The 12013-nt window shown below is 41.6% G+C and overlaps 1 protein-coding gene across 1 annotated transcript in view; it reads left to right on the plus strand.

The window, feature by feature from the left end:
- Nucleotides 1-10507: 10507 nt before the first annotated feature.
- Dennd4c (DENN domain containing 4C) overlaps nt 10508-12013 on the plus strand; it is a 123008-nt gene continuing 121502 nt past the window's right edge. The window contains exon 1 of the mRNA XM_063251722.1: nt 10508-10645. The gene's annotated coding sequence lies outside the window, so the exon portion shown is untranslated. The remainder of the gene's footprint in view (nt 10646-12013) is intronic.

Below are 12013 nucleotides of genomic sequence, written 5' to 3' on the forward strand. Positions count from 1 at the left end.
TCCAACTCAGATTGATGTACCCTGAAAAAGTCTCTCTCAAAATTAATGGTGAAACAAGATGTTTCCAAGACAAGGAGGAGTTGTGGGAGTTCATGGCCACCAATCCAACCCTACAAAAAATACTGAAGGACATTCGAGAGAGACAGAGAGAGAAAGAGAGATAGAGAGAGAGAGAGAGAGAGAAATACCAGGATTCCAGCAACAGTGGCTGAGAGGCCTCAATGAATGGGGCAGACAGTGGAATGAAAGAGAAATGTGGACAAATAATAGCAGAAAAACAGAATAGCAGAGATGAGGCAGAGAAGGTAGTCTATGATCTCTAATATAGATAGTCTTGATACACTAACAAAAAGAAATTCAGGCAGAGTAGATTAGGAGGCAGGATCCATCAAGATGCTCTAGAGGGGAAATATACTCAACCTGAAAGAGGGTTAATAAACTGAAAGTCAAAGATGAAAAAACAATACTCTGTGACAGGGAACCAGAGAGAAATAGGGACAACTCGTCCAGCAGCTGCAGATAGGTTGGAAAGTCATGACACTTTTTGGCAGTGGAGAACTACTCAGCTAGAAGGAAGGAAAACCTTGTAGCTTTAGTAAGTAAAAGAGTACAGCTCAAGATCAAGCTCAAGGGTAAAAAGGTTCAGCACCACTCAGATAGATAATGTGTTGCCCCCTAATCTAAAAACTAAAGGAGTTAATGGGACCCAAAATATACAAATCACCCTGAGAAAGGGAAAGGGGAGGAATTGCCTAAAAAACGAAGGCATTGGTAATAGTGTATCAGTATTTAAAAACCATATTAGTCTTATCACTGTTTAGTTTGATTATATTTTGGTCCGGTCTATCTACCCATACTAGATTTGAGGACATAGACAGCTACTCCAAAAATAGCAGGCTATACTACAGTAACTATCCTTAATTTCCTCTTTGTATTACTTACATTGTCTTACTATGGCTGATCTTATTTGAAGCTGGTTTGTTAGACCACTGTTTTGTCTTGACTGATTTTATTTGAATTTGGTATGTTTGATAGTATCAAGTCTAAGAGTAGAGGCAACTATTCTGAAGATGACAAGATGTAATAAGACCCCCATCCGATTTGATTATTAACTGCTTTTGAAGTCCTATAATGTCTCCAATGCTGTTTTTTAAATTAATATTGCTATGTAATGCTATGTTCAATTATGTATGATGATGTAGACAATTCTATTGAAAATAACAAGAGAAAGCATAGTAACTACTCTAGATCACCTAATATTGTGGTTTTATATGTCTTTTTCATTTCATGGTTTTTCTAGGAATTTATTTTGTTGTCTTGTTTTGATCTGTTTTTCCCTATAACACAGAAAGGATAGATATACATGTAGAGATTCACACATGTGGAGAATTTCTAAACATTTTATGGGAACAGATTATATAATGCACAATGTAATGAACAGATACTCTGAAGAAGAGACACTAAGATACCCAGTGCTAATTCTGTAGCATTAGGATATAAAATCTAGCAATACTATTATTCACTGTTCAGAGATGTATTCGTCTAGACTCTCAAGTTTAATTTCAGCATACATAAAGATATGGACAGTTACTTCAAAGAGAATGAGAGACATTATGGCAGCCATTGTTGACTTCCCCAATGTCAGGTCTTGAAGACTTAAAAAGCCTTCATCATCCTGTTCTGATTAGATTAGTTCTATAATGTTCAGTATGTATTCAATGTGTATGAAGATGGGGACAACTATTTGGAAGAAAATAAGAGACAATATGAAAGACAGTGAAGATCTGTGGACTTGCTTTGAAATCCGTGTTTATTAAAATTGTTTCCTTATGATCTGTTTTGTTCTGTTTGTTATGTTTAATCTTACCCTCTTTAAAATAAAAATAAAAAAGAAAAGAAAGAACAAAATAAGACAGATAATAGGAAATAGGGAGAACTTTTTCAAATGGGGAGGGAAAACAAGGATGGGAGGAAGGGGAAGGGAAAGAAAGAATTTAAAAAAGAGTTAAATAAAAAAGTTTTTCCAATTAATTAAATTTATTGGTGCGTTTTAGATATACATAACGACCACATTCATCATAGGAAATTTGTACCTGTATATATTTTTTTTCCATGATTTATCTTGATTCTTCTTTTGTGCTTGCTTTGGCAGCATGCATGCTAAAAAAAAAAAAAAAAAAAAGATTTTTTTCCTACTTCCCTCCCGTTCCTTTGACTCCTTTCCCTCTTCTTATTTACAGAAGCTTTGTTTCCATCTTTTCTTATTTCTTTTCTATTCCTTTCTTTCCCCCCTCCTCTCCCTAGTTTCTCTTCACATTTGAACAAAAACTAGAGTTTTTGCAAGTGGGGAAGGGGAATAAGAGTTGGAGGGAGCAGGGAAGGATGGGAAGGGAAGGAGATAAAAAAATTAGATTATATACATGTACAAACTCCCCATAATAAATGTACTCATTATGTAATGCAAACACTAATAAAAAAAATTAAAACAAAACAAACCCCCAAAAACACCTGCTCCCAAAAAAGCTACATTAAAGAAAAAAAAATTTTAAAAAAGCCCCCTCACCCTGATTTTCTTTATTTGTTGGGGGAAAGTCTGTGCAGTGCTTTCATTTAAGGAATGAGGTCAGATGTGCACTCAGGAGGCTGAGGCAGGAGGATCACTACAAGTTCCAGGCCAACCTGCACTACATAGTAAGGCCCAGTCTCAGAAAAAAAAAAAAAAAAAAAAAAAAAAAGGAATGGGGAGTTAGCTCCACCTCCTCGATGTCCATGTGCCTGCAGGAGTTTTTTGGAATTCTTTGGTCCCAGAGATTTCTGTTCAGCCCAATTTGTCTATTGTCACTTTTGTGTGTGTGTGAGACAAAGCCTTACTATGTAGCATAAACTGGCCTCCAACAGTTACTGTTCTTGGTATCCGCTACTTTTTCAGAGCCCTACTTCTTTTTATTAGAGAATAGTATTAAAAGCTTGTATCAAGAAACAGCTAAAAAAAACCCCTAAAAATAAATCTGTCATATGGTCTAGTTATATCACCTCTTGACATACAACAAGGGGAATTAAAATTTGTATACTATAGGGATACCTGTATGTTTATTAGGGTATAATTCACAATAGCCAAGATATAGAACCAGTCCAGGTACCTAACAATGGATGAATGAATAAGGAAAATGTGCTATGAATATGCACAATGGAAGCCGGGCGTGGTGGTTTATGCCTGTAATTCCAGCACTCGGGAGGCTGAGGCAGGCGGATCATTGCGAGTTTGAGACCAGCCTGGGCTACAAAGAGAGCTCAAGGCCAGCCTGAACTGCATAGGAGACCCTGTCTCAAAAAGACAAAAAAAATTATATATATATATACACACACACACACACACACAAAGGAGTATTATTCAGGTGTAAAATAGTATGAAATTATGTCATTTGCAGGAAAATGGGTGGAACAGGATATTATCATGATGTTAAGTGAAATAAACCAAACTGAGAAAAACAAATATTGTAAATTTTTTTCTAAATATGGAATATATATATTCATATATATGTACACTTTTATATACATACATATATATATAAAAGAAGGGCAGTTAGCATTAATCAAAGGAAAGAGAATGGTAGGGGAAGGGACAGTAATGGGATAGATCAAATATGTTGGGTGTATGTACAAAAATACCACATTGAAATTAAAAATAAACTGCTTTTTTGAGACAGGGTCTTGCTATGTAGCCCAGGCTGACATTGAGCTCATGGTGAGTCTACTGCCTCAGCCCACCAAGTTTTGGGATTATAAAATGTACCACCTAACTCGGCTAAACTATCACACTAAAACTGAATACTTTTAAAAATAGGCACTAAATTTTCTTTTTAAAAAGTTATGATGTATTTAATATATTCCATTTCTTTCTTTTCTTCTTTTCAGTCCTAAGGATTGAACCCAGGGTATGTACTCTATCACTTATCCATTCTTTCAGCTATTTTTAAAATTTTGAGAGAGGATCTTGCTAAATTCTCAGGCAAGCCTTGAATGCGAGATCCTCCTGTGTCAGCCTCTGGAGTGGCTGTAATTACCACTTGACCTTGGCAGGTTTTTTTTCTTGAACAGATGGTGGTACCATATAAAGTTGGTCCTTTATATCCACAGGTTCCATATTCATGGATTCAACAGACAGAAATAGTCAATAAAAAATAAACTGTTTCAGTGAAAAGAAAAAAATCTGTGCATGTTCAGTATAGAAACAGTGTAGCTCATTGTGAAGGCTCCTGGCTTCAACCCTGGTACTATAAAAACAAAACAGCTGGGTATGGTCACCAACACCTATCATACCAACACTCTAGAGGCTCAGGCGGGAGGATCAGTGTGAGTTCAAAACCAGCCTAAGGTCTTGAAGTGAGAACCTGTCTTAAACATATATTACAAATACTTATATTCGGATTGTACTATGTACTACTAGGTATAAATAATGTGGAGGTGACAAAGTACATAAGAGAATATGTACCAGTTATATGCAACTATTACATCATTTTTTATGAGGGTTTTGAGCATCCACAGTGTTTGGTATCTGCAGGAGATCATGCAATCAGTTTCTTGCAGATACAAAGGGAGGTGATGGACTGAAATGGAGCAGGTTTTTTTTTCAGTTTTTTTTTGGGGGGGGGTAGGTACTGGGTATTGAATTCACGACCTTGCACTTCTCAGGCAGGTGGTCATGCCACTGAACTAAGTCCTCGGCTCTGAAATGGAGCACTTTAAAAAGGAACCTTGGGAGGAAAACAATTAAAAATAAAAGTAAAAATAAGGACCCTCAGGGATGTGTAAAGCAGGTAAGGCAGGGAACTGCTATGTTTTGAACAATAAAGTATAAAGTACTATACAGATGTTAGAGGCAACTTGAAGATTGAATCTATAGTTCATGCAAATTTGGGGTTAGGGAATTTGGAAATGAGTAGAACATATTGCACAGTTTTCTATTAGTTTAGAGACACTTTTTTTTTAAAATCAGGACTTGAACTCACAACCTTGTACTTGCCGGACAGTACAGTGCAGTGCTGCTGAGCTATATCTCCAGCCTTTATAGACATTCTAAAATATGTTTATATGTATATATGTAAGCGCTGGGCATGGAACCTAGGGTCTTTACACAGAACTGTCTTCCTAGTCTTTTTTTTTTTTTTGTTTGTGTTTTGAGACAGACTCTCACCATGTAGTCCAGGTTGGCCTCAAAACTCATGGAGAGCCTCCCAATTGCTGGGGTTATAGGTATTTGCCACCTCAACTTGGCTCCTCCACCTTTTAATGGACCCTTCTTTTACCCCAGGCAACCACTGATCTGCTTTCTGTATACATTCACCCAGTCTGTAGAGTTCACATACATGGAATCACATAATATGTGACTTTATGTGTCTGACTTCTATTTAATTTTTTCCTTTTCTCTGTGAAATAGGCCATAAAACTGGAAGAAATTTTGAATAGGTGGTAAGGGTATTAATATTAGATTCCAATTCTTTTTTTGTTAAGGTGCATAAAACAATTTTTAGCCTTATGAACTCAGATTGACTATAAACCAGAAATTGAATAATACTTTTAAGAATTTTAGGCAGTCTCTTGCTCTTACATATCACAGTCTTTGATACAAATAATGCACAATCTTAGGGTATGGATTTCAAAAACCAGGGGCCCTAATCTACATTCTCTGGAGCATGGAGTGAGTTGGAAAAAAGAACTGGGTGGCAACATTCCTGTTCACCAGTGAAAGGCACGTATGGCATACTTGAATCTAGAACAGAGGCAGGATCAGTAGCTGAAGGAAGAGATCTATGAGTGAGAGGGGATGAGAGAAGGACAGTATCAATGTTTCTGGTTCTCTGTCATTAAAAACTTACTATTAGGGATTGAGGACGTAATGCAATGGTAGTGCTTGCCTAGCCTGCAGAAGGCTCTGGGTTTGAGCCATAGGACTGTAAACAGACAAACAACAAAACAAAATGGTTAAAAGAGAAAGTTACTATTAATTTGCCTTGTGATTAAAAATGAATTTATGACCGGCGCAGCTCCAATGAAACAGGACACAGGAGATGCTCTTGTGGACGACAGTTAACTGCTAGTTTATTTAGGCGGGCTCTGGTTTATATATTCGGCCGTGACCAATCACAGGCTGCCACAAGGAAGCAGGGCGGGAGTGGGATGTAGGCTCCGGCTACTATATCCAGCTGTGGCCAATCAGGAGTTGCCACAGAGTATGGAGTGAGCACGAAGTGCACACGGGTTGGCTAATTTAAAGAGGGACGTAGCGCATTGCGGAAGCTGGCGTGGTCCTTAGTCCCGGCTGGGGTATGGTATGTTGAGCGCATGGCTAAAGCAAGAGGGCGCGGAATTAGAGTGGCCAGCCTAGGCTACACACCAAGGCGCTGTCTCAGAAAATCCAAAACACGAAAAATAAAAAACAAGATCATTCTTTCCTCCCGAGTACTGAGACCGCAAGTATAAACTGAAGGCTTCGAAATGTTTATTTGCTTCAAATACTGAGAGGAAAGAGTAGGTAGAAATATATAGAGAATAAGATTAATATGAGTTAAACATTCTTATAAGTGAAGCTTAAAAAAAGAGAAAAAAAGGAGATGCCATGAAGCAGAGGCAGTCTAACTCAGATGTGATGGTGTATGCCCATAATCCTAGCACTTCAGGCTGCTAGGGCAGGAATGAATCACAAGTTTGAGCCCAGCTAAGCAAGTGAGTTAATTAGAATAGAAGACCTCTAAAGATTGCTCTCAGGAGCAAACTTATAAGTCCATGAAATACTTAAAATGACTTGTCTGTTTGTATTACTAAGGACTGAACCCAGGGTCTTATACTGAGCTATGTTCCCAGTCCTTTTTTAGTTTTTATTTTCAGACAGGGTCTCACTATATCACTAACTTTCAAACTTTCAATCTTCCTGCCTCAGCCTCCCACGGTGCTGAGATTACAGGCATGTGCTACGTGACCTGGCTAAAAGCAACATTTTTATTATGGAAAATTTTGAAAAGACATAAAAGGTAAAGAACAACATAAGGAACTCTCAAGTACCAATCAGCACACTTCAATGTATTTCCATTCTTAAACACTTCCTCTCTCCTCACTCCCATTATTTTGGAGCCAATCCTAAACATTAAGTAAAATACATTCTAATGAAATCTTTTGGACAGAGGTAGTCTATGAACAGCAGATCAAATAAAATCAATCTTTCCATTTTTTCTGAATATCTTCTTGTAAACACTGTCACTAACGTAGTAAAGCAAGTTGGATCAGTATTATAAAATGCCAAGTCAAATGTTGAATGAACCCAGTTATATTCATTTAACAAAGATCTACCATTAATGAAAACTTGTAATTTTCCAGTACAATGTGTTATATCACTACTAGGCAACTACTGTGTAAGAGTTACCCCTGGAATTTGGCAGCTGGAAAGAAGAAACATTTGCTAACCCATGGTTTTTGTGAGTAGTGAATCCTGGAGTGGCTTAGTTGGGCTACCATCATTTCAAGGTTCAACTTTGGGAGGAGCACTCTCAAGACTCATCTACAGGGCTGCCTGGTGACACTGTAGTTTGTTTTCCAAGGGTAAACAAATGATCTTAACCTCTGGATGAGAAAGGCAGAGGTCTTTTTTGTTTTGTTTTGTGTTTCTGAGATAGGATCTGGCTTTGTAGTGTAGGCTGTAGCCCAGATTGGCCTTGAAGTCATGGTGATTCTTCTGTATCAACCTCCCAAGTGCTGGTATTACAGGCATGTGCCACCTTATATGGCTCACAAGTTTTTATGTTACAATCTCATCTTGTTAGAGATATTGTCACTTTTGATGTTCTTTTGATTTTCGATTTAACAGAAAAGAGTAAGTCCATTAACATTCAGTATGTAGGAACTATACAAAGACATAAATTCTAGTACATTGGACACGGTGGTGCTTACTTGTAATATCAGTATTGAGGAGGCTGAGGCAGGAGGATCACCACAAGTTTGAGGTCAACTTTGGCTAAATATTAGGTTCAAGGCCCTCTACACTATGTAGAGAAAGCCTGTCTCAGAAAACCAAAAACATAAAAAAAAAAAAAAAAAGAGAGAGAGAGAAAAGAAAATCAGAGACATAAAATATGAGGAGGCAAGGTTTTTTGTACGAGATGCTATGTATCACATGTGCTTACTATTAGAGAATTTAATATTTACAGCACATTATAAATTAATAAATGTCTTATTTCTTTATGAATATCATTCTACCCACCTTACAGATGAGGAAAAGTAATTTGCCCAAGAATGGAGACTGATTTATGCCAGCCATTCACCATTTTTCGTGTGCATGTGTGTGTGAGTATGCACAGTGCTAGGATCAACTCGTGTGCGCTGCACATGCTAGCTAAGTGCTCTCTACCACTGAGCCACACCCATCTCCTAAACCCTCATTTTTTTTTTTTTTTTTGTGACAGGGTCTCTTTATGTAGTGCAGGTTGGCCTTGAACTCACTTGTGTATCTCAGGGTGGCCTTAAACTCCCAGTGATTTCTCCACCTCAGCCTCCTGAGTGCTGGGATTATAGGGATGTGCCGCCACACCTGGCTAAAGCAGTAAGAAATAGTAAAGTTTCTCAAACCTTTGCAAAATGAGAAAAATCAATCAAATAGATACTTCCTTCTTCCATTTTTTTTCAATCAAATAGATACTTCTTCCATTTGTAAGAAAGAGAGCGAGGAATTCTCAACCTTGAGGGTTAATGATATGTACCCACTAAGCTATCTTGTTCACTTCAATTTGTAGATGTTCATGTGTGATACTGGCAATTGTGGTAGGCAAGATCTCTAGCTATAGAGATCCATATCCCTCAACTCCAGTTAAATATTTTTAAACTATTAATTTGCAATTAAAATTAATTTTCACTTTAATAAGGGACAAGAAATTCAAATTAAATTTTGAAATATTTAGATTCTTTTAAAAACTTCAATGTGAATGGTCACTATCAATGATGGTTTCCAGAAGTCCAAATGACTGCAAACTATTGTGTCGTCATTAGGGACCGAACTCAGGGAGTGCCCCTGAGTTCCCAAGCCCTTCTTATTTTGCAACAAGCTCTCACTAAAGTGCCAGGTTGGCCTCAAACTTGCAATCCTCCTTCCTCAGCTTCATAGTATACAACATCACGTCTAAAAAAGTATTGTTAATCCTTATTTCTACTGATGTGCATTTCTTTTGAGTTGAGTTGATTTTTTTCTAAATCAATTCTGACATTATTCTGTTATTGAATACAAACCTCAAATTATCTGGATGGGCAATAAATTTCAGGAAAAAATTGAGAAGACGGCATTTATAATCCAGGTGTGATCTCTTTTTTTTTTTTTTTTTTAAGTAAAAAGACTAAGGAGAGATTCATTCTCAGGAAGATGATCATTACAGACATGAATACTCACCAGAACTTCCCAGATTTTACCAGTTCTACTTTTGTCTGCGGTGGAAGCTTTTAATGACTTGCTTTTTTGGGGCTAGAACTAGGTATAAAAAACAAAAGTTCTTAATTAATTTCAAACCATTTGCTGCTTCCTGATTAGTTACGATAACTTTAAAACATTGCCAGAAGGTATCATACAAAACTTGCATTTCGGCGAAAGTCTCTGAATACGCATTAATATAGATTGAGGCCACACTCGGGCGGACAGGAAGGCAACGATTATTTAAAAGACGCTCCCTCCCTTTGCAGTTCCATCTCGAAATCTCGATAGGCAAGGGAAACCCAGCGCGGTCTGCCTCACGGGAGGCGCTGCAGCAGGCAAGCGGCAGCGAGAAGCACCAACCTGCGGGGCTCGGGACCTGTGGGTTGAGGGTGGGAATTGCGACTCCCGCCTCATGAAACAAACTCCACCTCCCTTTTGTCACTCGCCTCAGTGACCTTGAGCCACTCCCTATCACTTTCTCGGTCTTTGAAAATTACGAGAGGAGCAGCTGCCACCTGCCTGAGGCCACTGCAAATAAATGGGTATCAGGACGCGGACTGGCTCGGAGGAGGAGGCCGAGCAGCTCGCGTCCCCGACTCTTCACGCGTGCGCCGAGGCGCCCGCAGGGTGGCCCGGCCCGCCGGGGTCGCGCCGCGGGTGAGGGCGGGAAGGGGAGGGGACCCGGGGCGCGCGCCGCGGCCCTCTCCGGGGGCGGGGCTCGAGCTCAGCTCCGCCCCCAGCCCGACCTTTCCCCACCCTCCCCCCCTCCACGCCCTTTCCCACCGCCCCCGCAGTAGGACTGGGAGCGGGAGGAGGGAAAGCGAAGTGCTGTTCTGTGGAAGGGGACGGAAGGACTCGAAGAAAAAGGAACAGAACGCGGAGGCCTACTTGGGGACCGCAGTGGCTGTGGACAGCTACAGGGTGTCCTCTGCCCGAGAGCCGGAGCGCGGACTCCGGTTCGCGTCCCAGGCGGTTACCCCTTGCTGCAGGCGGCGCCCCCCGAGACAGCCCGGGCGGCGGCGCAGGCGCAGATCGGCCGTGGCGGCGGCGGCCGCCGGAGCCAGTCCCCCGCCCTGTCCTGCCCTGCGCCGCGCTGCGCAGCGCTGCACTGCCGAGGGCGCCCAGGCCGCGAAGCCGGCGCTCTCACTCCTCAGGAAGGAGCCGTGTTGGGGTGACGCTGACAGGGAGCGGCGGCAGGTGAGTGCGGCGCAGGGCCTTTCCTGGGCCGCGCGCCAAGGGCGGGAGGGCGCCGGTCAGGTAGCAAGTCGGAGGGCTGAGCTCCGGGGGGTCGGCCCGCGGGGGTCGCCGACGAGGCGACGGCGGCGGGGCGGGGGTTCCCGGCCTAGTTTCTCTGCAGTTTCCGGGGTCAGGGATTCCTGCGAGCCTGCAAGATGCGCTGGGGAGAGCCTGCGGTCAGAAGGGCCTCCCCGCGCGGCCGCCCGGGCTCCCGGGAACCCTCCGCCTGCTCGCGCCGGGGCCTGGGCTCTCGGGACTGCTCGGGCCGGGGCGGGCCGGGCCGGGCTGGCGCGGGGGTGGGGGCGGGCTTCTCCCTAGAACCCGCGGATCCGGCGGAGAGCTCCTGCGGTAGGGGACCCGGGGGTCGGCTTGGAGATTGCGGGTGGGAGGAGGAGAACAAGGTGCCCGGCAGGTGTCGCAGGTGAATTGAGGACACTTTCTCTTCTTAACGTTGAGTGATCATCAGGGCTTCTTCGCGGGGATGACTTACGGGAAGGCAAGTTCCAGTCAGTTTAGGAGTGATTACTGTACACGCAAGAAAAGCCGACAAACTAAGGAGCCTCTAGTGCTGGTTTCTTTAAAGAGCCGTAACTTTCCTGCATTGAGGATTCGTCGTTTTTTCCTACTTTTTTCTGCGTCGTAGACATTTCCCTCCTGAAGACCTTACTGCTTCACTGCAAATAAGGAATGACCCAGTTTTCGAATAGTTTTCCCCCTTTCCCTGCAACCCTCCTTTCCCGTGTTTGTTTCACACGGGAAAAAATTAGGGCCGTTAACCTAGGCAGGGGCTAATGTGAGGGAAAGTGTCATCTCCAGCAGTGAGCCCTCAAGCTGGTTGTGTGCTTTGTGCCTTGGTCACAGGCATTGTGACCAAAAAAAAATTAACCCATAATGCCTGCTTGACTATGTTAGGTTGTTCTTCTCAGACACCAGTTTACTATAGAAATAGGTTTTGTTTTCCGGTCTTCCTGTTTGGAGAATAAAGGAGATGTGTGTGTGTGTGTGTGTGTGTGTTTGTGTGTGTGTGTATTTAACAGTAGCAAAGTTTCATTCAAAGGTTTATTGAGTACGAAGAATTAAAAGTGAAAGGTAAGGGAGAAACTACAGAGAGAACTTAAGCCGAGTAAAAGAGCAATATAACAGTACAGTACACCCTAGAGAACATATGACGGGTTAACATAGGGTGGTACGGTGGGGTGGCACGTTAACCGGGTGTGTGTATTAAGATGAAGGAGGTCCGTAGTTCTGAGGTGTGCTAAGTTCTTAATTATTTAATTAGAGATGATGCTACACAAAAATGTAGAATGTATGTTTTTTTCTACATGCAAT

The sequence above is a fragment of the Cavia porcellus genome, unplaced genomic scaffold (genome assembly GCF_034190915.1).
Source record: "Cavia porcellus strain 051 isolate PalLab524CR breed Dunkin Hartley unplaced genomic scaffold, mCavPor4.1 scaffold_1, whole genome shotgun sequence".
NCBI lineage: Eukaryota > Metazoa > Chordata > Mammalia > Rodentia > Caviidae > Cavia > Cavia porcellus.